This window comes from Acomys minous, assembly GCF_964271855.1.
Source record: "Acomys minous genome assembly, chromosome: 12".
In the NCBI taxonomy this organism is placed as follows: Eukaryota; Metazoa; Chordata; class Mammalia; order Rodentia; family Muridae; genus Acomys; species Acomys minous.
This window is the reverse complement of record NC_140493.1, coordinates 64,178,859-64,191,843: the sequence shown is the minus strand read 5'-3', so window position 1 is coordinate 64,191,843 and position 12,985 is coordinate 64,178,859. Positions and strand designations below refer to the sequence as shown.

Genomic DNA, 12,985 nt, shown 5'->3' with positions numbered 1-12,985 from the left:
AAATTTGTGGATAAATGGATTGAGCTAGAAATGATCATAATGAGTGTGTTAACCCAGAAGCAGAAAGACTCAAATGGTATATACTCACTTATTAGCCCAAGGAGCATGTCCCATGAAAGCCTTTACTTACCAGGAAACTGAGACAGAGGGGAGGACATTCTAGTTGGACTCTAGAGGAGAGAAGCATGGGAGAATGGCAAAGTAGAAGGATCCAGAGGGTCATAGAACCCTACAAGTAGAACATTATGATAGGCAAATTTGGGCCCGGGGTCCCGCTCAAACTAAGGCACCAGCCAAGGACACTACAGGCAATAAACCTTAAACCCCTACCCAGATCTAGGCAATGGATAGAACAGTCTCCACAGTAGAGTGGAGAGTGGGATATTACTTTTTCACATACTCTGGTGCCTCAACTTTGACCATGTCCCCTGGAGGGAGAGACCTGGTGGCACTCAGAGGAAGGACAGCAGGTTACCAAGAAGTGACTTGATACCCTATGAACATATACAGGGGGAGGTAATCCCTCTCAGGAACAGTCATAGGGGAGGGGAATAAGGGGAAAATGGGAGGGAGGGAAGAATGGGAGGATACAAGGGATGGGATAACCATTGAGATATAACAAGAATAAATTAATAAAGGAGAAAAAAGTTGAATAAAATAAAATAAAAGTGAAGCCTTGATATCCTCAGGATGGCAGCTCCCAGCAAGCACTGTATCTGATATACTGCATAGAGACCAGGGACTTGAATGAAGCCACAGACTGTTAAATCCAGAGAGCTTTAGGTGAGTTGGATTCTGCACAGCGCAGACCAGCAGCAAGCCTGGCCCTGAGTCAAGTATCATTCCACAGAAGCCCTGATCTCACTCTCCAGACACTCCTACAGAACCCACCTGTGGACTGCAGCTGGTAAATAAAGCCTGAATTTAGTATGCGGGTCAGTACTGGAGCCCCTGGCCTGTGGAAGTTACAGGAAACAGGGGAAGCTGTCTTTTGTCCCATCTACCCACCCCTCACAAATCTGCCAAGGAACCCACGCCACTTGGAAACACAGGCAACTGGGTCCACCTAGCTTGGAGAGAGTACGCACAACCAGCAGCGCCAAACTGGGTCAACGTTGGAACAGAGTGCAGGATACTGAGCTGCTTGGGTCCACCTAGCTCAGAGAGAGTGCATGCAACCATTGGCGCCAAACCAGGCCCACTTTGGAACCGAGCACAGGGCCTGAGCCTGCAGATCCCAGCCGTTAGAACCCAGCTTGGACACTTCACACAGTCCTGGCAGGATCTCCCACAGGGCTGGGACCACTTTGCTCAGAGGGAGCGGTGCACAGCCAGTGGGGCCAAACTGGTCCCACATTGGAACTGAGCACAGGGGGCAGAGCCTGCAGATCCAAGTAGATAAAACCTAGAGTGGATACTACACACAGCCCTGGCAGGATCTCCCACCCTCTCAGGAAAGGCTGGACACCCTAGATGTGTCTATATGCTTGTCTAAAAGGTGCATATAGCTCATGGGTCTGAGCCAGGTGAGGTCTGGACTACAGGTCCAAGGGAAGTGCAGGCAACTGAGAACATCTTGCCCAATCATAGCTTGCCAGACTTGATCTGAGACCCCATAACAGCAGGCCTGAATCACAACACTAACGTGAAAGGAACTAGTCAGAAGCCTACTTCTACTGACCCAGCCCAGAACCTAAGGTGTAGAGCAAAGTCTCCAGGAGTTGAAACTAGGTCACCTACCTGTGTCAGGGGAAAAACTCCCTGATCCCCACAGGCAAGAGCACACGACCTATAGTCATTTATCAACTATCCACTCTCAACCAGTGAAGGTCACCAGAAGCTACCTCCCAACATCAGGGACACCAAAATGACAAGAGGACAGCAAAAGAATGAAAACAAAAACCAAAACAGTTTGGAATCTCCAGATCCCAGCAATCCCAATGAAAGCAACCCAGAGAACCCAGAAACAATCGAAATACAAAAAAATGACCTCAAGTCCTTAGTAAGGAAGATGATAATGGAAGAAAGGAATGAAATCTGTAAACAACTGCAGCAGGAGGCAACCAAGTGGGTGGAGGACATAAAAGAGGCATATAGAAAGGTGCTGGAAGAATTTCAGGAAAGTACAAACAGACAGATGAAGGAAATCAATAAAACCCTTCAAGATCTGAGGATGAAAATAGAATCTATGATAAAGGAACACACATAAGAAAAACATGACTGAGAGACCATAGAGAATAAAGCAGCCAACAAAGAGACGGCCTTCTCAAACAGAATCCAGGAAATGGAGGAACAAATTTCAGGACTTGAAGATACAATCATAGAACTTGAAACAACCATCAAAGAAAATGCTAAATCAGAAAAGTTAATAACACAGAACATCCAAGAAATCAAGGACACCATGAAAAGAAACCTGAGAATAATTGGCATTGAGGAAAGAGAAGATGCTCAACTCCAGCCTAGAACATATCTTCAACCAAATCACAGAAAAAAAAATTCCCAATCTGAAGAAGGAGATGCATATGAACATATAAGAGGCCTACAGAATACCAACTAGAATAAACCAGAAAAGAAAATCTTCCCACCACATAATAATAAAAACACAAAATATACAGATCAAAAAAATATTAAAAGCTGCAAGGGAAAAAGGCAGAGTAACATACAATGGCAAACCTATCAAAATTACACCCTACTTCTCAGCTGAGACCATGAAAGCCAGAAGGGCCTGGACAGAGGTCCTGCAAATCCTAAGAGACCACAGATGCCAGGGTAGACTACTGTACCCAGCAAAACTATCAATAACCATTGATGGAGAAAACAAAATATTCCATGACTGGAACAAATTCAACCAATACCTATCCACAAATCCAGCATTACAGAAGCTACTAGAAGGAAAACTCCACCACACAGGAATGAGTTACAACTGAAACTACACAGGAATTAGATAACTACACCATTGCAAAATCACAACCTCACAAATTCTCAACTTTAACAAACATTAAAATGAAAGAACTTAACAGTCACTGGTCATTAATATCTCTCAACATCAATGGTCTCAATTCTCCAGTAAAAAGACATAGACTAACAGAATGGATGCATAAAAAAGATCCAACATTCTTCTGTATTCCAAACTAATGGTCACAAGAAGCAAGCTGGTGTAGCCATCCTAATATCTAATAAAATAGATTATCAACCAAAATTAATCACAAGAGATGAGGAAGGATACTTCAATACTCATCAAGGGTAAAATCAACCAAGATGACATCACAATTCTGAACATCTATGTTCCAAATACAAGGCCACCCACATTTGTAAAAGAACTATTAACAAAGACTAAACCACTCATTGATCCCAACACATTAATAGTGGGAGACTTCAACACTCTACTTTCACTGAAGGATAGGTCATTGAAACAGAAACTAACCTGAGATATAACGTCACTAACCAATGCCATGGATCAAGTGGATCTAACAGATGTGTACAGAACTTTCCACTCAAACACAAAAGACTATACTTTCTTCTCAACGCTCCATGGAACCTTCTCCAAAATTGATCAAATAGTAGGTAAAAAAAGCAAGCCTCAACAGATACAAGAAGATTGAAATAATACCTTGTATCTTATCAGATCACCATGGTCTAAGGCTGGACATCAACAACAACAGAAATAAGAGAAATCCCGCTCACACATGGAAACTAAACATCTTTCTACTTAATGACACATGAGTAGTGGAAGAAATAAAAGACTTCCTGAAATTCAATGAAAATGATAGAACAACATACCGAAATTTGTGGGATACATTGAAAGTGGTGCTAAGAGGAAAATTCATAGCAATAAGTGCCTTTAAAGAAAAAATGGGAACATCCCACATAAGCAACTTAACAACACATCTGGAAGCCCTAGAAAGGAAAAAAGCAGAAACACCCAAGAGGGGTAGATGTCTGGAAATAATCAAACTCAGGGCTGAAATCAATAAATTAGAAACAAAAAGAACAATTCAAAGAATCAACAAAACCAGGAGCTGGTTTTTTGAGAAAATCAACAAAATAGACAAACCGTTAGTCAAACTAACTAAAAGGCAGAGGGACAGTATCCGAATCAACAAAATCAGAAATGAAAAGGGAGATATAACAACAGACACTGAAGAAATACAAAGAATCATAAGTTCCTACGTTAAAAGCATATAAGCCACAATATTTGAAATCTAAGGGAAATGGACAATTTTCTTGAGCGATTCCACTTGCCAAAATTGAATCAAGATTAGATAAACATATTAAATAGCCCTATTTTGCCTATGGAAATAGAAGCAATTATTGATAGTCTCACAATCAAAAAAAGCCCAGGGCCAGATGGTTTCAGCGCAGAATTCTATCAGACCTTCAAAGAGGAGCTAATACCGATACTCTTCAAACTACTCCAAAAGATAAAAATGGATGGAACATTACCAAATTCTTTCTATGAGGCCACAGTCATGTTGATACCTAAACCTCCAAAGACCCAACAAAAAAGCAGAACCTCAGACCAATTTCTCTTATGAACATAGATGCAAAGATACTCAATAAAATACTCACAAAATGAATACAAGAACATATCAAAGATATCATTCATCATGACCAGGTAGGCTTCATTCCAGGCATGCAGGGATGGTTTAATATATGGAAATCCATCAATGTAAGCCACCATATAAACAAACTGAAAGAAAAAACACATGACCATATCCTTAGATGCAGAAAAAGCATTTGACATAATCCAACACCCATTCATGTTTAAAGTGTTGGAGAGATTGGGGATACATTCCTAAACATAATAAAGACTATATACAGTAAGCCAATAGCCAACATCAAATTAAATGGAGAGATACTCAAGAAAATTCCCCTAAAACCAGGGACCAGACAAGGCTGCCCACTATCTCCATATCTCTTCAGTATAGTTCTTGAAGTCTTAGCTAGAGCAATAAGATAACACAAGGAGATCAAGGGGATCCAAATGGGAAAGGAAGAAGTCAAATTATCCCTATTGGCAGATGATATGATAGTGTACATAAGTGACCCCAAAAATTCCACCAGAGAACTCCTTTGGCTGATAAACACATTCAGCAAACTGGCTGTTTACAAAATTAACTCAAAAAAACCAGTAGGCTTCATATATACAAATGACAATCATACAGAGGAAGAAATTAGGAAATCTATGCCCTTCACGTTAGCCAAAAGCAATTTAAAATACCTAGGAGTAACTCTAACCAAGCAAGTGAAGGACTTATTTGAAAAAAAAACTTTAAGTCCCTGAAGAAAGAGGTTGAAGGTGACTTGAGAAGATGGAGGGATATCCCTTGTTCGTGGATTGGGAGAATTAGCATAGTAAAAATGGCCATCTTATTAAAATCAATTTACAGATTCAATGCAATCCCTATCAAAATACCTACACAATTTTTTAAAGACATTGAAAGATCAATTCTCAACTTTATATGGAAAGATAAAAACCCAGAATAGCTAAAACAATCTTATACAATAAAAGATCCTCAGGAGAAATCTTCATACCTGATTTCAAGCTGTACTTTAGAGCAATAGTAATTAAAACAGCATGGTATTGGCACAGGAATAGGCTGATTGATCAATGGAATCAAATTGAAGACCCAGATATGAATCCACACACATATAGTCACCTGATTTTTGACAAAGAAGCCACATCTATTCAATGGAAAGAGGATAGCATCTTCAACATATGGTGCTATTCTAACTGGATTTCTACATGTAGAAAAATGCATTTAGACCCATACTTGTCACCATGCACAAAACTCAAGTCCAAGTGGATTAAAGACCTCAATATAAAACCAGAGACACTAAATCGTTAAGAAGAAAAAGTGGGGAAGAGCTTGAAACACATTGGGACAGGAGACAACTTTCTGAACAGCCCAGGCCTTAAGTTCAACAATTAATAAATGGGACCTCATGAGGCTGAGAAGCTTCTGGAAGGCTGGAGACACTGCCAACAGAATAAAGTTATAGCCTACAGACTGGGAAATGATCTTCACCAACCCTGCATCTGACAAAGGTCTAATATTCATACTTTATAAAGAACTCAAGAAATTAAACACCACCAAACCAAATAAGCTAATTGAGAAATGGGGCTCAGAATTAAACAGAAATCTCAACAGAGGAATATCAAATGGTTGAGAAACACTTAAAGAAATGCTAAACCTCCTTAGTCATCAGGGAAATGAAAATCAAAACATCTCTGAGATTCCATCTTACATCCATCAGAATGGCTAAGATAAAAAAATTCATGTGACAGCACATGCTGGCGAGGATGTGGAGAAAGGGGAACACTCCTTCATTGCTGGTGGGAATGCAGACTAGTGCAACCACTTTGGAAATCTGTCTGTCACTATCTCAGAAAACTGGGAATAGGGCTTCCTCAAGACCCAGCTATTCCACTCCTTGGAATATACCCAGAAGATTCTCCAGCATACAGCAGGGACATATGCTCAACCATATTCATAGCAGCCTTATTCGTAATAGCCAGAACATGGAAACAACCTAAGTGTCCCTCAGTAGAAGAATGGATAAAGAAACTGTGGTACACTTACACTATGGAATACTATTCAGCTATTTAAAACAAGGAATTTCCAAAATTTGTGGACAAATGAATTGAACTGGAAATGATCATAATGAGTGAGCTAACCCAGAAGCAGAGAGATTCAAATGGTATATACTCACTTATAACTGGACACTAGCCCAAGGGACAGGTCCCATGAAAGTCTTCACTTACCAGGAAAGTGGGATAGAGGGAAGAACATCCTATTGGGACTCTAGGCGAGAAAAATATAGGAGATAGGAGTATAGATGGATCCAGACAGTCATAGAAACCTACAAGAAGAACACTATGATGGGCAGATCTGGGTGCAGGGGTTCTGCTTGATTGAAGGCACCAACCAAGGACAATCCATGCAATCATCATCAAATCCCTACCCAGATCTAGCCAAGGAACAGAACATTCTCCACAGTTAAGTGGAGACTGGGGACTGGCTTTCACATGGTCTCTTGTGGCCCATATTTGGCCATGTCCCCTTGTTGGGGAGGGCCAATGGCACTCAGAGGAAGGGTAGTAGACTACCAAGAAGAGACTTGACACCCTAGTATCATATTTAGATTGAGGAGGTCCCCCTCAGTCACAGTCATAAGGAAGGGGAATGGGGTGAAAGCAGGAGGGAGGGAGGAATGGGAAGATGCATGGGATGGAATAGCAAATGAGATGTAATATGAATTATTTTATTTTTCAATAAAAATGCATTTAAAAAATGAAGCCTCAAGGAAGATCAGTCATTGAGGATAAGTCCCCTGTGCAGAATGCTTTGTCCATGACCCTTCCTGTGTCTTTTTTATTAATGGACCACCATGAGGCACTCCAAGCATGATGCTTTGCCCAGGTATAGACTCAAAAGCAACAGTTAAATCAATCATGGACTAAACCTTCAAAACTGTGAGCCCAAATATCATTTTCTATTCTTTAAGGTGCTAACTTCAGATATTTTGTTGGGGTAATAGAAATCTGTCCAACACATTCCTATCACAATTGGACACTGTGATAGGAATGTCTCCTTGACACACCCTATGTTTGAGAGTTTACAGCTTCCTAATTTTCCTCTGTAGTCATGCACATTATAAACATATATTCATTTTCCTCCACCAAAACAGCAGATAGCAAGTGTTCTTTATGGCTCAGCTTTAGCATCATCATTAAAAAATTTTTTAAATTTATTTATTTATGTGCGTGTGTGTGTGTGTGTGTGTAATAACTAACAATGGTTCCAAATTCATAGATGAAAATACTGTCCCCAATGCAATACTAAGAATAAAGGACATTAAAGAGATGACTAGATAATAAGGCTTCTATCTGTTCTTGTCAATGGATCAGCCACTTAAAAAAGAAGCCAGAGGGAACTTGTTTGCATAGGCTGTCAAATGAATATACAGCAAGAAGGTATTGCCTTTGAAGCAAAAAGCGAACACTCACACATAAACATCTGCTGGTCCCATGATTTTGACTTGCCAGACTGCACAAATGTGACCGCTATATTGATGCTGTTTTGTAAGTTACTTCTGCTCCTAAAGTATGTTATTATACTATCCCAAATGGACCAAGATGATTTAAAACATGTTTTACAAATAAAATATTTTCATGGATATAGTTTCATGGGAACAGAGGTAAAGGACTATCTTCTTTATCTCTTCATTTTTCCAATACGTTTTAAATTTCTATAACTGGAGTTCTACTCTCATGAATGTTCCTGTTTTATGGAGTCCTGTTATTGATTCACCTTTAAAACTTCTCTTCACCTCTTGGCATTAGTTTCTCTGTACATTTTCTTTTCTTTGAGCTTCTGGTTTCTCTTGATTTTGAGGCTTTCAGGTTATATACAGCTCAAATCCTCTTTTTTTCTGAAATGCATGGTGTTTTCAGCAATGGGGACTTAACTTAAACTTCTAGGGCACAACCAAGAGTTACAGCCTATATTGTTCTGGGAGTCTTTTGGACTCCCCTATTCAATGCCATGCTTTATTTGCAATAATTAACCTGTGAGGGTTAGACTATGATGAAGAGAAGAGTCTAGTCTATTCTTTCTTAAAGAGATTTTCAACTACTCACCCTGCAGTGAAAACCATCACCTTCACCCTCCTGCAGTGCTGTGGTTTTTCCTCCTGCTTCCCAGTGCTAGCCAACTCAGTCTTTTCATGTCTGCCAAGGCTGGTAATGCATACCCATGTGCTTCTCAACTTTAAGACTTTTGTTGGAGTTGCTCTCTTACGTTTCTGGTGAGTTCATGTTCAATTCTTTTAATATCACTTTATCCTGCATATGGCAGGTTTTTCTGCTCAATTTGGCATCTTTATTGTTCATTTGTTTGTTTTGGTTTTTTTGAAACAGGTTTCTTTGTATAGGCTTGGCTGTCCCAGACTGGCTTTGTAGATTAGGCTGGCCCCGTGCTCACAGAGATCCACCTGCTTTTGCCTCCCAAGTGCTGGGATTAGAGGTGTAGGCCACTGCAGCCAGCTTCAATTTGTCATCATTAATGAGAATACTATTATCTATTTCCATTGGGTAGTGCCTTCTGTTGTGACCAGTCACATGGTATTCTAGTGATTATCATTTTTATATTTCTAGATTTCAATGAATGGATTTTTGCTCTCTTAGGGGTAAAAAACTTTTTTCTCTGTGTTTTTAGTTCAGCCCTTGGAATAGAGGGCTTCACAAATGTTTGTGGAGACTCTCAGTTTGTTGGTTTCTATTCAGAATCCATATTTGTATAATGTGGGTCCCTTCTCATTGCTGGAATGTATTCTCTGGGCCTTTAGACATTCTCTTCCAAGCCATTTGCTTTTCTACTGAGAACCATGAAAAGGACTAGGCCAGGAGGTACAGTGAGCAAAACACTGAGGGATTTCAGTGTTTCCAGCTGGGACTGGTCATATGTGAGGCAGAACCTCTTAATGGTAGAACAGTGTTTTACAACACAAGAGGCAAAACAGCAAGGGGCTGAAAGACAAGCCCTTCTCTCAAGCCCCACTTCCTGGCCCATTCCTTTCTGACAGCCTTTTGGGATGAGATGAGAGGCAGCTCCTTAATCTGCCTGCACCCTGGATTTTCCCAGGTGAAAGAGGACATATAATAGAACCAGGGATATCTTTATAACAGAGTTGTTACATGAATGTGGCATTACCCATCACCATGTGCTTCACAAATTTTAGTTGCACACACTACTACAATGAAAAAATTACCAAAGTGCATCTCAGTGTAATTCCTAAAGTCAAGAACAATCCCGTTTCTGTGGTTTTTTTAAACAGCAAAAATATGCCTAGAGCTAGATTTGTGACTACAGAAATTTGCACATTTAAGTCTTAACTCCTTCTAGTCCATTTGATGAGTGAGTTCATGGCTTCAAATGTGACACTCTAATTAACTAGATGAGTCACAGAGGCTTGTGCCCCTGTTTCCCTTATACTAAATGTAAACACAATCTTGGGAGAAGTCAAGAAAATGAGTTGGGCAACCTCTACAGATCCTTGACAACCTTTGAATACTAAGATCAGTGAGGAAATGGGGAGGACCACAAACACCCATATTTATTATTTCCCAGGACATTTTGAAATGACAGTTACAAGGCACTTTTGAGGTGCTAAACAAAAGAGGTGCCATGAATGAAAGATATTAATAGTGTTGTGGGTTACAGAGAGCAACTCTTTCACACTCATTCTGCATGTGTGAGATGTATCACACTCCCTTGAATAACTAGGGATATTTTTACAGCAGGATATGGTGGAAATCATTGTTACTAGGTCACCTACTGTGTCCAGGTAAGATACATTGGAAAAGATATACAGGCTCATTTACTCCTCCTTGTATCTACATTTTCTGTAATATGATGATAGCTCCCACCATTAAGAGGTGCAACCTGGGGCTGGAAACATTGGCCAGTGATATACATGCATGGGGTCCTGGTGTTATGGTTTGTGTATGAAATGTTCCTCCACAGACTCACGTATTCAGCCCTAGGTCCCTACCTAGTGGTGCTATTTTGCATGGCATTAAAACCTTTAAACAGCAGGGCCTGTTGGTGACAGGGCATGTCTTGGGAAGTTATACCTAGTCATCACGGCCTTCTATATTATCTGCTTTCTGCAAACTATGAGGCAAAAGGGCTCCTCCATTACTTATTCCATTTGCTTTGTTCCAAATAAGCACAGAGGGCCAAAAAAAAATCATCTGAAACCGTGATCCTCAGTACAGTCTTCTTTCTTGTGACATTTCTCTCAGGAAACTGGTCACAGAAATAATAAAGCCAAAACACTGTCTTTGATCACTCTAACAACAACAACAACAACAACAACAACAACAACAACAACAACAACACACACACACACACACACACACACACACACACACACACACACGGGAGTGATGCTGTGCCAAGCTGTAAATCTAGGATTAGGTATCTGCTTCACTTTGTGAAAAAAAAAAATGGCTGGCCACCTGGAGAATGAAGAGCCCTATGGAGTAAAGCCAAGTCTGCTCCGTTTTTGCAGACCCAGGACAGAACTAAACCAAGCTTCAGCTGCAAACACAGGAGGATCCAGCCCCTAAATGGCAAATCTCCAGAATAATGCATGAAACAAATTCCTGTTGCTGCAAGCTACTGAGTGTTGGGATGGTCTGTTAGGCAGCATTGTAGATAATTAATACAACAAAGAAGTCAAAGCAATAAATCAACCTTTATGTTACAAGGCTCCTAATTGTCCCTTGTACTTAGGACAACATACTTTAGAAGCCTCTAAGTTTTGGGATTTGTGTAATCTTAACATAAGCAGTCATTTTATGAAACTGTTATTTGAAGGATTTTTTGTGGTTATGATCATATTCTGAAATTTTTAACACAATTTAAGGCTAATACCTCAACTCTTTTTATCCCTAAAAACATTTTGTGTCATTGTGTTGGTTTGAATATAATATAGCCCCCACAGATTTATGTGTTTGAATGCTTGGCCACAGGGAGTGGCACTATTAGGAAGTGTGGCCTTATTGAAGGAAGTGTGGCTTTGTTGAAGGAAGTGTGTCTGTGGAGGTGGGACTTAGAGGTACCCTATGCTCAGTTTATGCTCAGGCTGTGCTCAGTGTAGTACACAGTCCCATTCTGCTGCCTGTGGATCCAGATGTAGAACTCTCACCTCCTTCTCTAGCACCATGCCTGCTTGCACTCTGCCATGCTTCCCACCATGATGATAGTGGACTAAACCTCTGAAACTTGAAGCTAGCCCCAATTACATGTTTGCCTTTATAAGAGTTGCCATAGTCATGGTGCCTCTTTGCAGCAATGGAACCTTAATTTGGTGGTAAATATAGTTATTTAATTTCAAAGTTCTCATAGCTTAAGTTACACAGAACTATATTTTGTATCCCAAATTATGCTCATGATTATGAAAAATGCCATGCTTGTTATGATAGAAGGCACAACAGAATGTGTGCTTACTGAGGTACAGAGAATGGTAGCCAGCAGGCAGCCTTACCTGAGCCAGAAGCAGAAGAATAGTCATCATCATTAATAGGATAAACTCCAGAAGCTTCTTCAATGGAGCCGTTGTCAAGGTACATGTCCTTATCAGATGTCAGTGCTGCTCTCTGAGAAAGGAAAGACAAGCAACTCAAGATGGTCAGATTAAGAAAGGCTCTGCTTTCTCTACTGTACAAACTTTTCCACGTGCTACACTGAAGACCTGAACCCCTATGGATGTGTTCTGAATCCTCATGGCTAGCCATCCCTTATCCAGGATGGTCTAGCAACCTATAGGAAATCAAAGACTGCCCGGCCCAGCCCTGACAAACACACACTCATGTCCACAAGGAAGCTTATGTGTCCTAATCTTACAGAATGATGACAGCACAGTCACCCAAGTTCTGGAACAGGCTTAATTCATGCCACTCCACTAAATTTGTCTGAGTATCTGTTGTCGCACATTAATAAACTATCTCAGACATTTTGTGTACGGCAGCAGTGTAGTCTCCCTCCAGACCAAAGAAATAAGACAGTGGAAGCCATACAGCTTCTTGCATGCAATCCATTGTTCTACTTTGTACCTGTTTCCTCTGAGGAGAACAAGTAGCCAGAGGAGCCCTACAAATTACTGGAGCCTAGGTGGCAGAGCTTGGATGAATATAGATCAAGGAAGACAGTGTGTGCTTAGCCAGTATAGGAAGCAGCTGCTTTCCAAAGGCCCTCATCCCTGTGACTGCCAGCTTAGAAAGCCCAAGCCCTCTCAACATATGCCTAAAGGAAAGAATAAGAAGACAAATAACTAAAACCAGAACAACATGCCTCGGCCAGAAAGCCCAGACAATAGAAACTCTAAGACAGCCGAATCTCAGAAAAAGGACATCAAAACTATTCTTATACAGTTATTTCAGAATTAGAAAAAGGAAATGAATAGATCCTTCTAA

General features: G+C 40.5%; 1 pseudogene across 1 annotated transcript in view; it reads right to left on the bottom strand.

The window, feature by feature from the left end:
* LOC311579595 (syndecan-2-like) overlaps window positions 1-12,297 on the bottom strand; it is a 32,697-nt pseudogene extending 20,400 nt beyond the window's left edge. Inside the window, exons 1-2 of the transcript XR_014783682.1 lie at window positions 12,241-12,297; window positions 12,058-12,169 (exon numbers count right to left, since the gene is read on the bottom strand). The product of XR_014783682.1 is annotated as a syndecan-2-like (transcript). The remainder of the gene's footprint in view (window positions 1-12,057; window positions 12,170-12,240) is intronic.
* Window positions 12,298-12,985: the final 688 nt, after the last annotated feature.